This window comes from Papaver somniferum, chromosome 6, assembly GCF_003573695.1.
Source record: "Papaver somniferum cultivar HN1 chromosome 6, ASM357369v1, whole genome shotgun sequence".
Taxonomy (NCBI): domain Eukaryota; kingdom Viridiplantae; phylum Streptophyta; class Magnoliopsida; order Ranunculales; family Papaveraceae; genus Papaver; species Papaver somniferum.
Genome location: NC_039363.1, coordinates 178,596,321 through 178,611,156, shown reverse-complemented (window position 1 = coordinate 178,611,156; position 14,836 = coordinate 178,596,321). Strand labels below are relative to the sequence as shown.

The 14,836-nt window shown below is 36.9% G+C and overlaps 1 long non-coding RNA gene across 1 annotated transcript; it reads right to left on the bottom strand.

Moving 5' to 3' along the window:
* Positions 1 to 9,359: 9,359 nt before the first annotated feature.
* On the bottom strand, positions 9,360 to 10,383 carry LOC113290307. The gene is made up of 3 exons (XR_003331586.1): positions 10,323 to 10,383; positions 10,155 to 10,239; positions 9,360 to 9,403 (listed from the first exon to the last, which is right to left on the bottom strand). It is a non-coding gene; the product is annotated as an uncharacterized LOC113290307 (long non-coding RNA).
* Between the last annotated feature and the right edge of the window lie 4,453 nt (positions 10,384 to 14,836).

The following is a 14,836-nucleotide window of genomic DNA, read 5'->3' as shown; positions in this document are numbered from 1 at the left end:
TATCTATGGGACTTCGAAACCAGAATCCAATACCGATTTATCTGAAGCCAACAACACCACCAATGACACCATTGATCTTACGGTTGAGATGTTAAACTTAATTTTCCAGAAACGGGTTACCACCATCACAAGCATACCTCACCATTGTAGATTGCACTTTTCTCGTGCCTTGAAGACTGCCTTGGACAAGGTAATACTACACCCTTTGGATTTGCACGCATGGCTGCAACTACTTCTTCTTCCTATTTGTACATTGAAGCTATACGTTCCTAAATGTTCCATGGAGGAGCGCTCTGGAAATAGGAAAAAACTACAGGTTGCAGCGATTAACCAAGCTATTCATACGTGGAATGAACCTAACGGATCCTCTAGCATGATCCACAATTTGATTTCACAACAAAAACCCCCTCCTAAGAAATATGCCAATAAGAAGAAGAAGAAAGACCCCAACCTTGACGCCTGCAGGAAGAAAATTAGCTTGGGTCATTGCTCAGTTGTTGTGCATATTTTGTCGTCCAATGGCATTGCACCATCTACACCAGACACACTATTTGATCTTCAGCAAAAGCATCCCTACGCACCATCCCCTCCATCCTTAGGGAAGACATTTCGACTCCTCCATTGACTGTCGATGCCACGGCAGTTCTCAATGCACTGAAAAGTTTTCCTAAAGGAACGCCTTGTGGGCGCGATAGACTAAGACCTGTTGGTTTCGATCTCCGGTGTGGTGAATTTATGGCTCGCAGGTATGTTCCCATCCATTCTTTGTGAATTCGTCGCAAGTGCACCATTAACCCCCCTACTTAAGCCATGTGGGGGCATCAGACCTATAGCTGTGGGCACAATCTGGCGACGATTATGCTTTAAACTTGCTGCTTCAGCTGTCACCAAAGACATGGCTTCTTATTTAGGCACATATCAATACGGTGTGGGTATCCCGTGCGGAGGTGAAGGCATAATGCATTCAGCGAACCGGCTTCTGGAGATGAAAGGCACTGATAATACAATGACGATATTGCTCATAGTCTTCTCGAATGTTTTTAACTTGGTTGACAGGTTTACCATTATTAAAGAAGTCAGAGATCACTGTCCTTGCATCTCACGTTGGATTGAGTTATGTAATTCCAAACCAGCTCGTCTATAATATAATTAATCGATCCTTTCGTCTGCCCAAGGTGTACAACAGGTAGACCCACTCGGATCCCTATTATTAGCCCTTGCTTTACATCCTATTGCGGCGAAAATTGCAGCTGAATGCTCCTTGGACCTGCACGCATGGTACTTAGACGACGGGACCATCGCAGGCGACACAGTGGAAGTTGCTAAGGTACTCAAAATTATCCAAGAGGAAGGTCCACAGAGAGGGCTACATTTGAATGTAATGAAAACGGAAATATTCTGGCTTGCTTTCGATCCAAGGAGAGACATCGTAGGGACCTTTCCTGCAGAGATTGGCAAGCCAACTGTTGGTGTAAAACTCTTAGGAGGCCCGGTCAGTTTGTACATGCACTACTGCTCTGATATGATTCATGACAGGGTTGAGAAAACCATTATGCTCATGGACAAGGTAAAGCAATTATGTGACCCTCAGTGCGAGTTATTGCTCTTACGAAACTGTAGTGATGTTGCTAGGTTATATTTTACTCTCCGCACTACGAAACCACTTGTTATTCAAGGTGCTGGTGATGTGTATGATCAACACCTTATACAGTATCTTCAACATATTGTCGTGGGGGACGGAGCTGGCTTCGACATACTTCAACAACGCCTTGCTACGCTTCCTATTAAAGACGGCGGTCTAGAAGTGGACACTATGATACTGGCCAGTATTGCTTTCTTGCCTCCTATGCGCAGACTCATCACCTTCAAAGCTCAATCCTTAGGCAGTATACAGTTCTAGACTGTAGCCACAAATACCTGCACGCCTTACAATCATTCATCCAATCGTGTGGGCTTTCCAATACTTTCGACATATACGACGTTGCCCCCCAGTTTATGAAGAAATTGGCAGTCATCTACTTTGGTGCAGTAAAGGAAAACATCCCCACCAGCTTCTCGTTAACAAGACAGGACTTAACCCTGTGGCATAGCAACAGAACACCGCATGCGACGAACTTTCTCAAGGCTATCCCCATTTAAGGACTCAACCAATCCATAAGTCCCAGGCAGTTTCGTTCAGTTCTCATGTACCGTTTTGGTATACCTCTCTTCAATGAAGATGACATGTGCCCTTGTTGCAAAAGAACTATGGACACTTATGGGGACCACGCAGTTCATTGTGCTGGGGAAGTAGGGCAAAAATTTAGGCATGACATGGTGAAAGATGTTCTCGCTGATATTTGTTATAAAGTCGGTGTGGTTGCAAGGAAGGAAGTCTCACTAAGCTTTTTTTTCTTCCAATAATGCTAATTCCCTCTGGCCCGCAGATATACTCGTACTCAACTGGGAGGTTGAGAAAGACGTATGCATGGATGTTACGGGTGTTTCCCCCTTAATTACTGCCAATACACGTGATTTGACTCCTGGCCGAAAATTTCCATGGTTGTCACTCGGAAGCGTAATAAATATATGGAGAAGTGATATGCTCATGGATACGAATTTAATGTCCTAGCATTTTCTATATTGGGTGAACTAGGTGAAGAAATGATCTCTTTTTTGAATGTATTCGCTTAGTATTGTTATTCAAAAAGATGTAGGTTCTTAGCTCGTCGCTAGGCTACCTACAACCGACGCGTAATAGAATGTATTCGCTTTTGCTAATAAAATCCCCCTCTCGGCGCCTTTTTATAATAATAATAACTAAATAAGCTTACTGAATCATCAACTGCTTCCCACACATCCTTAATAAAAACCCCGCAATGCCCAGGTCCATCTAATACGCCAACACAGTTTCTTAGAAAATATAGTTTATCTTCGGTATCAGATATTACTCTGCCAGATTTTGAAGAGCAACTCCGGGAGTCAACCCCCATGTCAATACCATCAACTGCTTTTATACCTCCATTAATTGTACCATGAAATCGCTGGTAAAAATTATATCAACAAAAGAAAAAACAGATTAGAAACTAAAAACCATATAATTTTGGAAATCCTAAAATGATGAACTCAAAAACAAAATGAAGATTCAAACTTACCTCTTTAAGCAATCTCTTTCCCATACTAACGAAGTATGTGATTCTATTTGTAGGTTAAGGTTGGAATTAGTTCTTTTAGGGTTTTGGTTTTCCGTGAGTGAAAGAACCGACCGTCTGCGAAAAGGGAAATGGGTTTTGTTTTTCTTTCTTTCTCTTTACTCACCGGATTGGGTGGGCATAGGAAAGAGATTGTGTAATTAGCAATAATCTATCCATAGGATGCACAGACGCGGACACAATATGAAGCAGACACGAACACTACAAAATTCTCAAAAAACTAGGATGCGGACACGTATATATATATATATATATATATATATATATATATTTTATTTATATATTATTTAAACTAGTTTCAAATCCGTGCTACGCAGCGGGATTTTTGGAATTTTTTATACCGTTGGTTCGTGTTCATTGAGGCGGGGCTTCCCCCCATCTGTCTTGATGAGAGTTCTAATAAGCTATTATAGAATTACTATCTAACATATTAAAATTAATAATTAAAACTATGAAACTAATTCTTTGTAATATTCAAATGTATATGCTATTATAATCTAAACGTGGTTTTGAAAACTAATTTTAAGCAATTTGATAAAATAATTATCAATTCTACAAATTAATTAAAATTAATAAATCTAAATAATCTCAAAAATAAAATAGTTTAGACTCTAAATACTAAAGCATTAAAACTGATTGTAAACTTTTCTCTTATGAATGCCTGATTGAAACCTCACATACTAAAAACAAATATAATATATGCATTAGGGAAAGCCTTGTATAATTCTAAGTAGACGTCAAATCAAGAAACAAGGACCTAGAAGAATAATCATAGAAAATAATAACAATATATTAGCATGCATATTAGGACTTCTCTCTAATCCTAGATAAAAAAAATTAGCTACTCATAATCAAAAAACTAGACACAAAAAAATCATGGAATTTATTTTTATTCAATCCAAAAGAACTTACGGAGCTTACGGATTTGTTCACAATTTCTTGTTTCTTCTTTTTCGATTACACAAAACAATTAAGTTGAGGGAAAAAATTAACTAAAATGAAATACAAGTTCTCTGGTCCACAAAACCAAAAGATCAAAGATGAAAATGAAGAATATCTAGTGACCTTTTATATGCGACCACCTCAATTACTTTCCGCAAGTAAAAAATTTGCATTAGTCCAAAATCTCAAGTATATGGTAAGAAAAATCTTCCCTTATCGCAGACTTCCAAAGCTGGAGTGTAACACCCCGATATTCGGTAATGCTTGACCGAATGAAATATAAGTAATGGTTTCTCCTTTCCCAACATCGAGGTCTTTTCAGCACAATTGTCATCAGAGTTGGCAGAAAACTATGCAGTTAAGCATGCTCGGTCGGGAGTAATCCAAGGATGGGTGACCTCCCGGGAAGTTGATGCTCGGTCGGGATCAATCCAGGGATGGGTGACCTCCCGGGAAGTTGCTGCCGGAACCGCAGCGATGCCCGTTGAAAACCCCACATTGCCGGATGACCGCAGTGGCTAAGTGTGGATAATATCGGTGGAGGAACGTGTCATTACAATGGTATCAGAGCCGACGGCAGTTCACCTTCTATTAGAGCATTGCTTGGTCGAACTCGCATGTGTTGCTATCTCAAGCATGTTTGTCAATGTTAGTGACCAAAACTATAAGTCTTGATTTCTAGCTTACATAACTAAAGGTCTCGGACTAGGATAGAAAGTGTAGTTGAGATCAAGACTCCATGGAAATCATCATACAAGACGAAGGACTACTCAAAGAACTGGTGGATCTTCATCGACTAAAAGGTATGTGGAGACTTGAACTTATCTGTCACTCAAAAGTCTATCTACTCTATCCCCCACTCCTGAGACAAAAGTCGTTTTGATATATAAACTTTCATTATACACATTTGTTATTTCGAGCCGAGTTTAACTCGCCTATCTATTTCTCGAAATATGTGTTGGTAATCTTTCGCTTTAGCCAAATTCATCTTTACCTAGTGACGAAAGTCATATTATGTTTCAATCACTTTGGAAATTGCTCTGACGAAAATGGTTTGTGAATTACGGCTATATAACGTCCTCTGAGAATGTTTCAATGATTGAAATGAGAGTTTAGATTACATAACCATTGATAGGCTATAAGCATTGTGTGGAAACACATGTATGTATAAGTCCTTATTCCTTGAACCAAAGTTTGCGAACTTTGTTGATCAAGAGAAACGAAATGTGGCGTGAGACAAGTCCGCGAACTGGCGTAAGTTCTCGACCCGAGAATTTCTGCTGGAGTTTGTGAACTCCTTCCTTGAGCTTAAGTCCGTGAACTTGAGCAGGTTATATCTAAAACCAGTTGTTCTTGAACTCACGTTTATATAAACTAAGGAATGCTTTTGCAAACCATGTCTATAAAGTTCATGAACCGATTTGAGTGAATCAAACCGTTTTTGCTTCGATTGTGTCTTGTGTAGCTACATAAGATTTAAGCATTTGAACAACTCTCTAACTTGTTCATTTGAGTCATTTGGAGTAGTTATGGTGAAGAAGAATATGGTTGATATGAAAGTGATCATATGGCTAACCATTTGGTTAACTATTGTTGAACCAACAAATGTTAATGTTTGGGAACGGTTCGTAAACCCAAAATTGGACATTTCATTTATGTGTAAAAAGCTAAGTTTTCGATCCAACGGGTGAGAAATATTAGCTTGATTCTAATCAGGTTTGAATATTTTATTACCAAGCTAACATTGATTGCAAACCCTGATTTGAAAACTATATGAGGGAGAACTCTAGCAACTGGGAAACCTAATCCCCACACCTTACGTGTGATACTAGTTGCATATCTAGAGTCGATTCTCCTTTAACCTTTGGTTTCTTCTTCTAAAACCAGGTTAACGACTTAAAGACTTCATTGGGATTGTGAAGCCAGACTGATACTATTTTTCTTGTAATTGTGTGATATGATCTTGTTGTTTCTATCGTTTTGAGTACAATTATAATAATTGAATTGAGATTTATATCTCCGATAGGCAAGGTATAAAAGTAATCACAAACACTTCGTCTCATCGTTTGTGATTCCACAATATCTTTTTTCGCTGCGTCGATTAGGATTATTGTGAGGTTATCAATAATACTAGGCTGTTCTTCGGGAATACAAGTCCGGTTTATTGATTGGTTCCTGTTCACCTTGATTTATTAAAAGACGGAACAAATCTCATAGGTATATCCATGGGAGACGAATTTATCTATTACCATAGACTTTTCTGTGCGATACAGAATTGTTTATTAAAGTCTTCGACTTTGGGTCGTAGCAACTCTTAGTTGTGGGGCTAGATCAGCTAAGGGAATCAAGTACGTAGCATCCTGCTGGGATCAGAGGTGTAGTAGCATAATTGTACCTTGGATCAGTGTGAGATTGATTGGGGTTCAACTACAGTCCAGACCGAAGTTAATTTGGAGTAGTCTAGTGTCTGTAGCGTCTTAATACAGTGTGTGTTCAATCTGGACTAGGTCCCGGGGTTTTTCTGCATTTGCGGTTTCCTCGTTAACAAAATTCTGGTGTCTGTGTTATTTCTTTTCCGCGTTATATTTTGTCATATAATTGAAATATCACAGGTTGTGCGTTGTTCAATCAATTAGAATATCCGACCTTTTGGTTGTTGATTTAAATTGATTGACACTTGGATATTGGTCTTTGGTACCATCCAAGTTATCTCTCTAGTATTTGATAAAGACTCGTAGATTTCTATTTGCGTGAGTATATATCAAATTGAGAGATTGAGATATAAACTCTTTGATATACTTTTATCTACATTGAGTTTGACTGTCTAGTTGATTCTCTAGAAAGTATATTGGAGTTTTTCCATACAGATTGCCAAGCGAAATATTGGGTGTGGTTGTCGTACCCCCGCTTTTTTAATTGGTGTCAGAGCATGCAAACACGTTTAAGAACTTACTAGTCTGTGTTTGTAGCAATCTGAGTCTGAGGGAAGAATCTCTTCTACGCATACCAAGATGTCTTCTAAAGCTTTTAACTATGCAAAATGTCTTGGGAAAGGATTACTCCTTAGCTGATTCTTCCGAATCCCGAGGTAAGAAGATTGTTCCACCTTGTGATGACATATCTCTCTCTGATGAGACATTGGGCACCATGGAAAAAGATGAAATGAAGCTCACCAGAATTTCAAAAAACTCTACTGAGATTATTGATTTTCAGGATCATGATCAGCTTATTGATGATTTTTAAAAGTCTCTTGATCGAGAACATGAACTTTATAGCATCATCGAGTCCTTCTCTAAGAATATTGATGAACTTCTCCAAGAAATTACTCTACAGCGTGAAACGATTAGTGTTCTTGAGGATATTGTTAATGAAGACTGAATTAGAGAGAAACGTTTGATCGAGACGCATTCATTATAGCTTTACAGGGTTCGTGTCGAAAAAGAGAAACTAGAAGCATCCCTTACTCTAGACGATGAAGAATGCACATCCTTGGAAAAGGAAAACTCTGTCTTAAGGAGGAACTCTTCTGTACAAACTAATTCTCATGGATTGCAGTACATGAAGGATCTTCCGGAAGAAGGTTGTATCAAGAAAGGTTTACATAACTTGCAATATTCTCAGGTGTCTATGAAGTTAAAACATGTGCCATTTATTGTTTCTCCTCCACGAACCTGTACTTTATGTGGGAAAAAGAATCACTATGCTATCCATTGTTTTTCCAGGAGGAAACAAATTTCTAAACTTCATAGTTTGCTTCTTTCCACTGTCAATGGAAAAAATAGTTTGTTGACCACTCACTAGTGGAAAATGGAAGTTAAACCACTGCCAGTACAAGATGTATTATCGTTAAAAACGACTGTGTCCATAAGCTCTAATATATGAGTGGTTTTTTCTAAAACGACTGTGTCTAACAGACGTTGAAATCTTTAAAACAACAACTTCCTTTCGCAGTGCAACCATTAATTCTGATAGACACAGTGGTTTAGTTTGATTATATTTCACAAAAAAAAGGATCTGATTCAGCTGAATCTAAACCTGATTAAGTTGAATCTTAACCTGGGTCAGATCTATATTGGATTAACAATGAGTCCAGCTGAATTTTACAAAACTTAATTGATAATGACTTCAAACTGAATTTGTATGAAAATGAGTTCTCAATTACAACTTTTACAATCTTCCAAATCTGAAAATTTCAACACTAAGCAAAAAGAAAGTTCAACCTGTAGATATTCCTTTGACAAACTTAACAAACCAACTTCAGAATCTTCCAACAAGTTAGCAGTTGCTTATTACCAACAAGACTTTACTTCCTAGCAAACTTAGCTCTATTCATGTCCATTACTCTAGCCTTAAGCTACAAATAAAAACCAAGAGTATATCAATTAAAAACCACAAAATGAAAAAGAGATGAGGAAGAAAACTCAAATAAGCACATGAAGAATAGAACTGCAATACCTGGATACTTGTTAAATGAGGTGTTTCCGAGTGATAATCAGTTGACATTTCACAACACATCAGTAGTTTGATCATTTAGCAATATCTGCACCAATGAGTTCACCTACAAAGAAGAGAACTTATATTAGTTTTCGACCAAGAAGAAGATTAAAAAACCACATTCACAAAAAAAATAAAAAAAAATAAATAAGACATTTTATCAGCTTCTTTACCAAGAAATTTATTCCCATGCATTTAAATTGACATTTAGATGAACTCTGCAGAACTTATACTCTGGAGAGCTTATTTGATTAACATAATTGATGTCAATAAACAACAAGCAACGTGGCTCGACACTATCAACATGGCATCATTAAGAGTGAGAGACAGATAGGGTGTACTGGATTCCAAGGAGTACTAAATATAATATGATTCGACATTATTTCAAATTTCCAATAGTCCAGTATATGCCATCACTTTGAAATCATGAACTAGGGAATATTTTTTCCATTCTCATACTCATAAAGACAAAGATTAAGATACATATTTATTACTAGATACTTTTTGGGAGAGATTTACCTTACTTGAGCTAGCTATTAGATTAGGAATTTTCGACAACCTTAAGATCTATTGGTAAAGCTTGTGTTTTTGTAACCTGAAAATCAATAAAGAAATCTCAGTAATTTATCTTACCAAGTACTGGGGTATAAACTGTAAAAGCATTCAAAGACTGGTCTTTACAAACCATTATAAGGACATGCAAAAAAAAGTTCCTACCAAAAAAAATTTTTTGCGAGTTAATGTTTCACCTTGCTCCCTCTTGGAGTTTTTACCACCTGAAATTATTAGGAAGGTTATCAGTACAAGTTCGTTCACCTTGAACTGTGTTTATTGATAATAAACAGTTCCAGCAGCTTACGAAAAGGGTTGTCTGAGCTATATATGTACACATTTAATGAATTATCCAACCGGTGATAACCTTAAGGGTAAGTATGAAAACCAAATACTCGATACTTCACATTTCTAACATCGCAAGTAAAGCAAAGCATTACGAGTGACAATCTTAGGGATATTCTGGCACATGATGGGTTCACGAAAAAAAAGTTCCTATCAAAATTTTTTTTTAAATGCGAAAAAAGGAATAAGACGAAACTCTTATTCTTCAAAATGTTATGTATTATTCCATGAAGGCATCTCTTGTAGCTTAGAGGCCAAACACTTTGAATCTAGCTTTATTTATATGATGTCAAATGAGTAAACAAAGCAAAATCCACCTTACCGTTTACAAAATTAAGAAAAAAACCGTGTGCTAATTAGTATCTCACTACATCATAACAAGTGCAGTAACATTTTCCGTTTCGAAGCATTCGTTGTAAACTACTACAATCGGAAAAATATGAAGTCTATATCACCAGGATTAATTTTTTGCACATTTTACAAGTACATTGCAGCTGCATCAATTTAACAAGTTCTCCAACTAGAAAAAAAGTATGATTTCATATTAAATATTTTAACAAACGTCAATCAACTAATTAAAGTCGGTTAAAACTGAAGACTAAACAAAGGAGGATCAGTTAAGTCACTCACCCTGCAACTTTTATTAGTGTAGAATTACATGCAAACTTCAGTTCTGAACTTAGTCCAAGATCACACATCACTACCTCTGCATATGCTGAAACCTCCAAAACAATTTTATGTTAGGGATACCTCGCAAGTACCAAATCAAATGCAAAACAAAATAGAAGGTAATTAGACCTTAGATTAAATGATGCAAGAAACATATCGCCCCCCACAGGTGGTTCTCGTAGCCTAGAAGAGCAATCCAGCAAGTTAGCAGGCTAATAAAAATCCAGCAACACAAATTGATGTAATGAGAAATACTTTTGGGAAAAAGAGACTAACTTGAGCAAAAGAGAGAGCAAATCATCAAACAAACCACATAACATTTACCATTACTGGCCATAAAACCATACACCCACAACCACCTAACAAGAAGCACCTCCACGACAACAACATAAAAATAAAATGGTAGGAAATCCCCATTCAAGCACAACTTTCATCCATTCAAGAAAACCCATAACTGAAAAAGATGAGAAAAACTGAAAACCAATATCAAAATTGAATGCCTACTAACTACATAAACACTTAAAATCAATAAAAATGCCCAAATCTACGAATTTGAACTCCAAATAAGAAAAAAATGTAAAATTAAGAGCCCTAATTTGACAAATTGAAATCAGAGGAAGCTATAATGTTTGTATACCTTAGAAGTTGTTTAAACCGTTAATTCAAAACCCTTTTCAACGCCAACCAAACTGAAAAGACATCAACTTATCAGCATCAGAAACCCTAAAACCCAAATCTGAGAATCAAAAATAGAAATTAAATAAAACCCTTATGTAAGTCTTTCCCAAAAATCTCTTTAATAACCTTAGATTTCTTCATACTGATTCGGTTAAGACAAAACTCAAAACTAGGTCTAAGAATTTCATTTGTGATAGATCTCTTTGAAGAAGAAGATGAAACAAACCCTAATACTGATTTACAAGCGACTTACAGTTATGATTGAGAAAAATCGACTAAACATGAAGAGTGATTAACTTGTGAGAGATAGGTGGTGAGAGAGAAGCGAAGAAGCCGAAGAAGTGCAGACCGAGATAGAGATAGAGATAAATATAGAGATAAGAGAGAGAGGATTATATAAGTTGCTTTCTCTCTCAGACGTTTTTCAGGTCCATACAAGTTATTAGGGATCTTTGCATTTTTACTCAAATACCCTCTAAGAAAACAACTGTTTGGAAGACAAGTTTTGATAAAACAACTGTGGCTCACATCACCAATAGTTACATCTGCCCTGTAACAGTGGTTTTTGTGAATCCTAGGAAGTGGTTAAAAATCTATATTCCACTAGTGACTGCAGTGAATCGCATGCCCATAGAAAACCAGAAGCCTTATAAACATGATCTCTTTCCTAGAAATCATCACAGGGTTCAAATGCATTCTAGTGGTATAAATTCTTGTGATGTCGATAAAAGCATTCCTTGTGTTTATAAGACTATTTCTGGTAAATCTAAGTCTAGAAAATGGATTCCTATCTATTCTGATCCTCTTGAACCGTTTGCAAGAGGTCCTAGATTTAGTCCTCAGAGAAAGCCTTCTAACGGATATGATAAACACGCTATGTTTTACTCTTCTGGAATGAAAGACAACCGAAGAAAGGCGGAGAACACGAAGGTCAAATTGTCAGATGATATATACAATTCCTTTCTCGATGATTATAGTGGGATTAATTTCCACTCTACCACCTGAATCTAGGTACTCTTTTCCTTGTTTCTAACTTGAGAGGTTCAAGGAAATTTTATTGAGAAACACTCAAGTATGTTGTATATTATTTCAGTTTGAGTTTTTTTTTTGTGTGTTTTGTGTGCTGACGGTCCACCAAACGTCCGCGTCCTCCTCTTGAGAGTTCTTAGGGTTTCCAAAAACAAGAGTTTCCTTATCCTATTTACTACACATATATTACTTTATATTGTGTCTCTCCATCCCTAACAAAAATTATGGAGAACTCTGCAAAATCTCAAGAGATTGTGCATCTTGATATGGAGGAAGACGCTCAAGGACGTGAGTCAATTCAAGAGCTGGTTCTAAAGAAGATGCTTGAAAGAAAGGATCACAACTCCTGGATTGATGATTCTGTCAAGGATTTGATTCGTGTTCAGAACGATTCAAAGGTCGAGTTTGCAAATCTTCAACTGCAAATAAACCAACTCTTGGATGGTCAGGCCAGCATCCTTGCTAATCAGAATATTCTGATACGGAATCAAAAGAAGCTCATCATGGACTGCACCAAGGCTAGACAGCTTGCCCGGGTTGTTGATCGCAAAGTTAGTGTTCTAACTGATGAACATGGTGTGTCTACTGTCAAGAGAATAAAGGAAATCAGTGATACCTTCTTTGATGGATTCATTGAAAGATATGAGGTTCTCAACAAACTTTGATTCTCTTATTTATTTTCCTAGTAAATCTTCTATTTTTTTTTGTTTTAGTTAGAAGAATAACTAGAGTTTGGAATAGCCATAATTGTGATTACACACAGCTATGTCCAACGTTTTCATCTTCTTGTTTTTAGATTTATTGGTTTAAATTATAGATTTGTTTGAAAGATGATTTTTGCAGTATTAATCTTTATGGTTTTATATATTGTAATATTGTTATGGGATGTGTGTGTTTACGTCCGTGAACTTGACCGTCCCATATCTTGTCAAAAGTAAAGTCTTTCGTTTGTCGATATTCATATGTTGATAAAAGAATGAATGGACTTTCGACAAATACAAAAGTTAAGCCTATATTTTCAATTATTGATGGAAGATAGGTTAAAATCTTTTGTTTGCAAGGATTATGTCTATTAAATATTGTTATGCAATTAGTGATGGAATATAGAATGAATCCTTGTGTATTCCGCAGTAATTGATCTTCCCTGATCCATATTTTATGTATTACTGTGAGGCTCCGTAAAGTGTCTTATGTTGTGCATTAAACAACCAAGTTGATCATTTTGATTAGCTATGTTGTTTTTCCGTGAGGAACTTTATGTCGAGAAATTCCAACTAAATTAATCATCTTGTTTGGTTATTTAGTTGTTGCTCCGTAATAGAGCTGGCAAACAGGAGGGCCGGGGCTGGCTTGTTACGGGTTACACGGGTACGGGTTAACACGGGCCAAAACCCGCGGGTTGGCATTCTTCACGGGTAATCATTTCTTCAACCCGCGCCCGTAACGGGTAAAACTTGCGGATTCACGGGTTAACCCGGCTTGTTTAATTAGAATTAAAATTAAAAATCAATTAACTTAATTTATAAAATGATCAAACACAAATTACAAAAATTAGACCTCCAAAACCATCTTAAAATTCATTAAACCATTTTCAGGCCTTTTAACTCCTTCCATGTAACACCTAACATGCATCTAAATATCTAATCACTTCATTTTCAGCTCAATCCATCCCGAAATTCACGACTTCAATACTAGCAAGAACTCTTTCCAGTTGTGTTCTCTGCTCAAACTCATACTCATGCCTATGATAATCACCAGCACCAACATTTCAATTCCATAACCTGCAACACCTCATGCTTGCACAACAACCCATTAGTAGCACCCCCAAGCTTCATATCAACTCACACCACATCCGCAACATTCTCCTCTTTTCAGTTCGTCAAATTCAAACACCATGACAGATCAACAGCTGCAACACAATTCAAATATGACAAAAATCAAGAGCAGTTTTACTTAGATATAATTCTTATACAAATTAATACTAACATAAATGAATTTGAAAATTTCAAACCCAAATTAAATTGAAACCCAAAACAGTTATTTAAGCGAAAGTAGTAATCAAAATCTCAAAAACATTCAACCCAATTGCTGTCGTATTCTTCCTTCTTTCCGATTAACCAGATGTTTAGCCAGTTGCTGTCGTAGTCTTCCTTCTTCCCGATTAATTTAGGCCTTGTAATCCTCCTAATGAGACACCCAACCCAATTGAATCAGTATTAATAAGAAAGCAACCATTTAGGGTTTTTTCTTCTTCTGTAGAATGCTAAAAATTGAATAGTTATTTCTTTTAAGATAATTTGAAAATTAAGAGAAACGGAGTTTACCAGATGAGAAAATTGGTCATAGGTGGTGGAGGTGCACCGGTGGTGAAGCGCATGTCTATCTACGACTGATTTGTATTTTGTGAGAAGAGAAGAAGAGAGAAAAAAAGAACAGAAGAAAGATGGAGGTGCTGACTGGTGAGGAGCAGCCGCAGTGGGGAGAAGAAAGATAAGAAAGACGAAAAGAAATGAGATATTCTGTCTGCTAGGGTCTTCGTTCTTTTGATATATTAAACGTACGAATAGGATTAATGCTAGATGATCTGACGGTGGATATTAACTAAAACTTATTATTTAGGGATTTTTGACGGGTTAATGGGTGGTACCCGCGGTTTTACGGGCTGGGACGGGTTAACCCGTTTACTCACAAGCCAACATTTCTCCAATCCTAACCCGGCTTGTTTAGCCACCAGCCGAGCCGGATGCGGGTTTTTCACGGATCGGGCCCAGCAAACCCGCGGGTTTTGGCTTGTTTGCCAGCTCTACTCCGTAAGTTTTCTTACATCGAGCATGACCAATTAAATTGATTACTTTTGTGATTAGTTTGGTTGTGTATTTCTATTAGATTAATTATGAGTTCTCTTGTGATTAATCTAATTGTATCTTTTTAAGTTT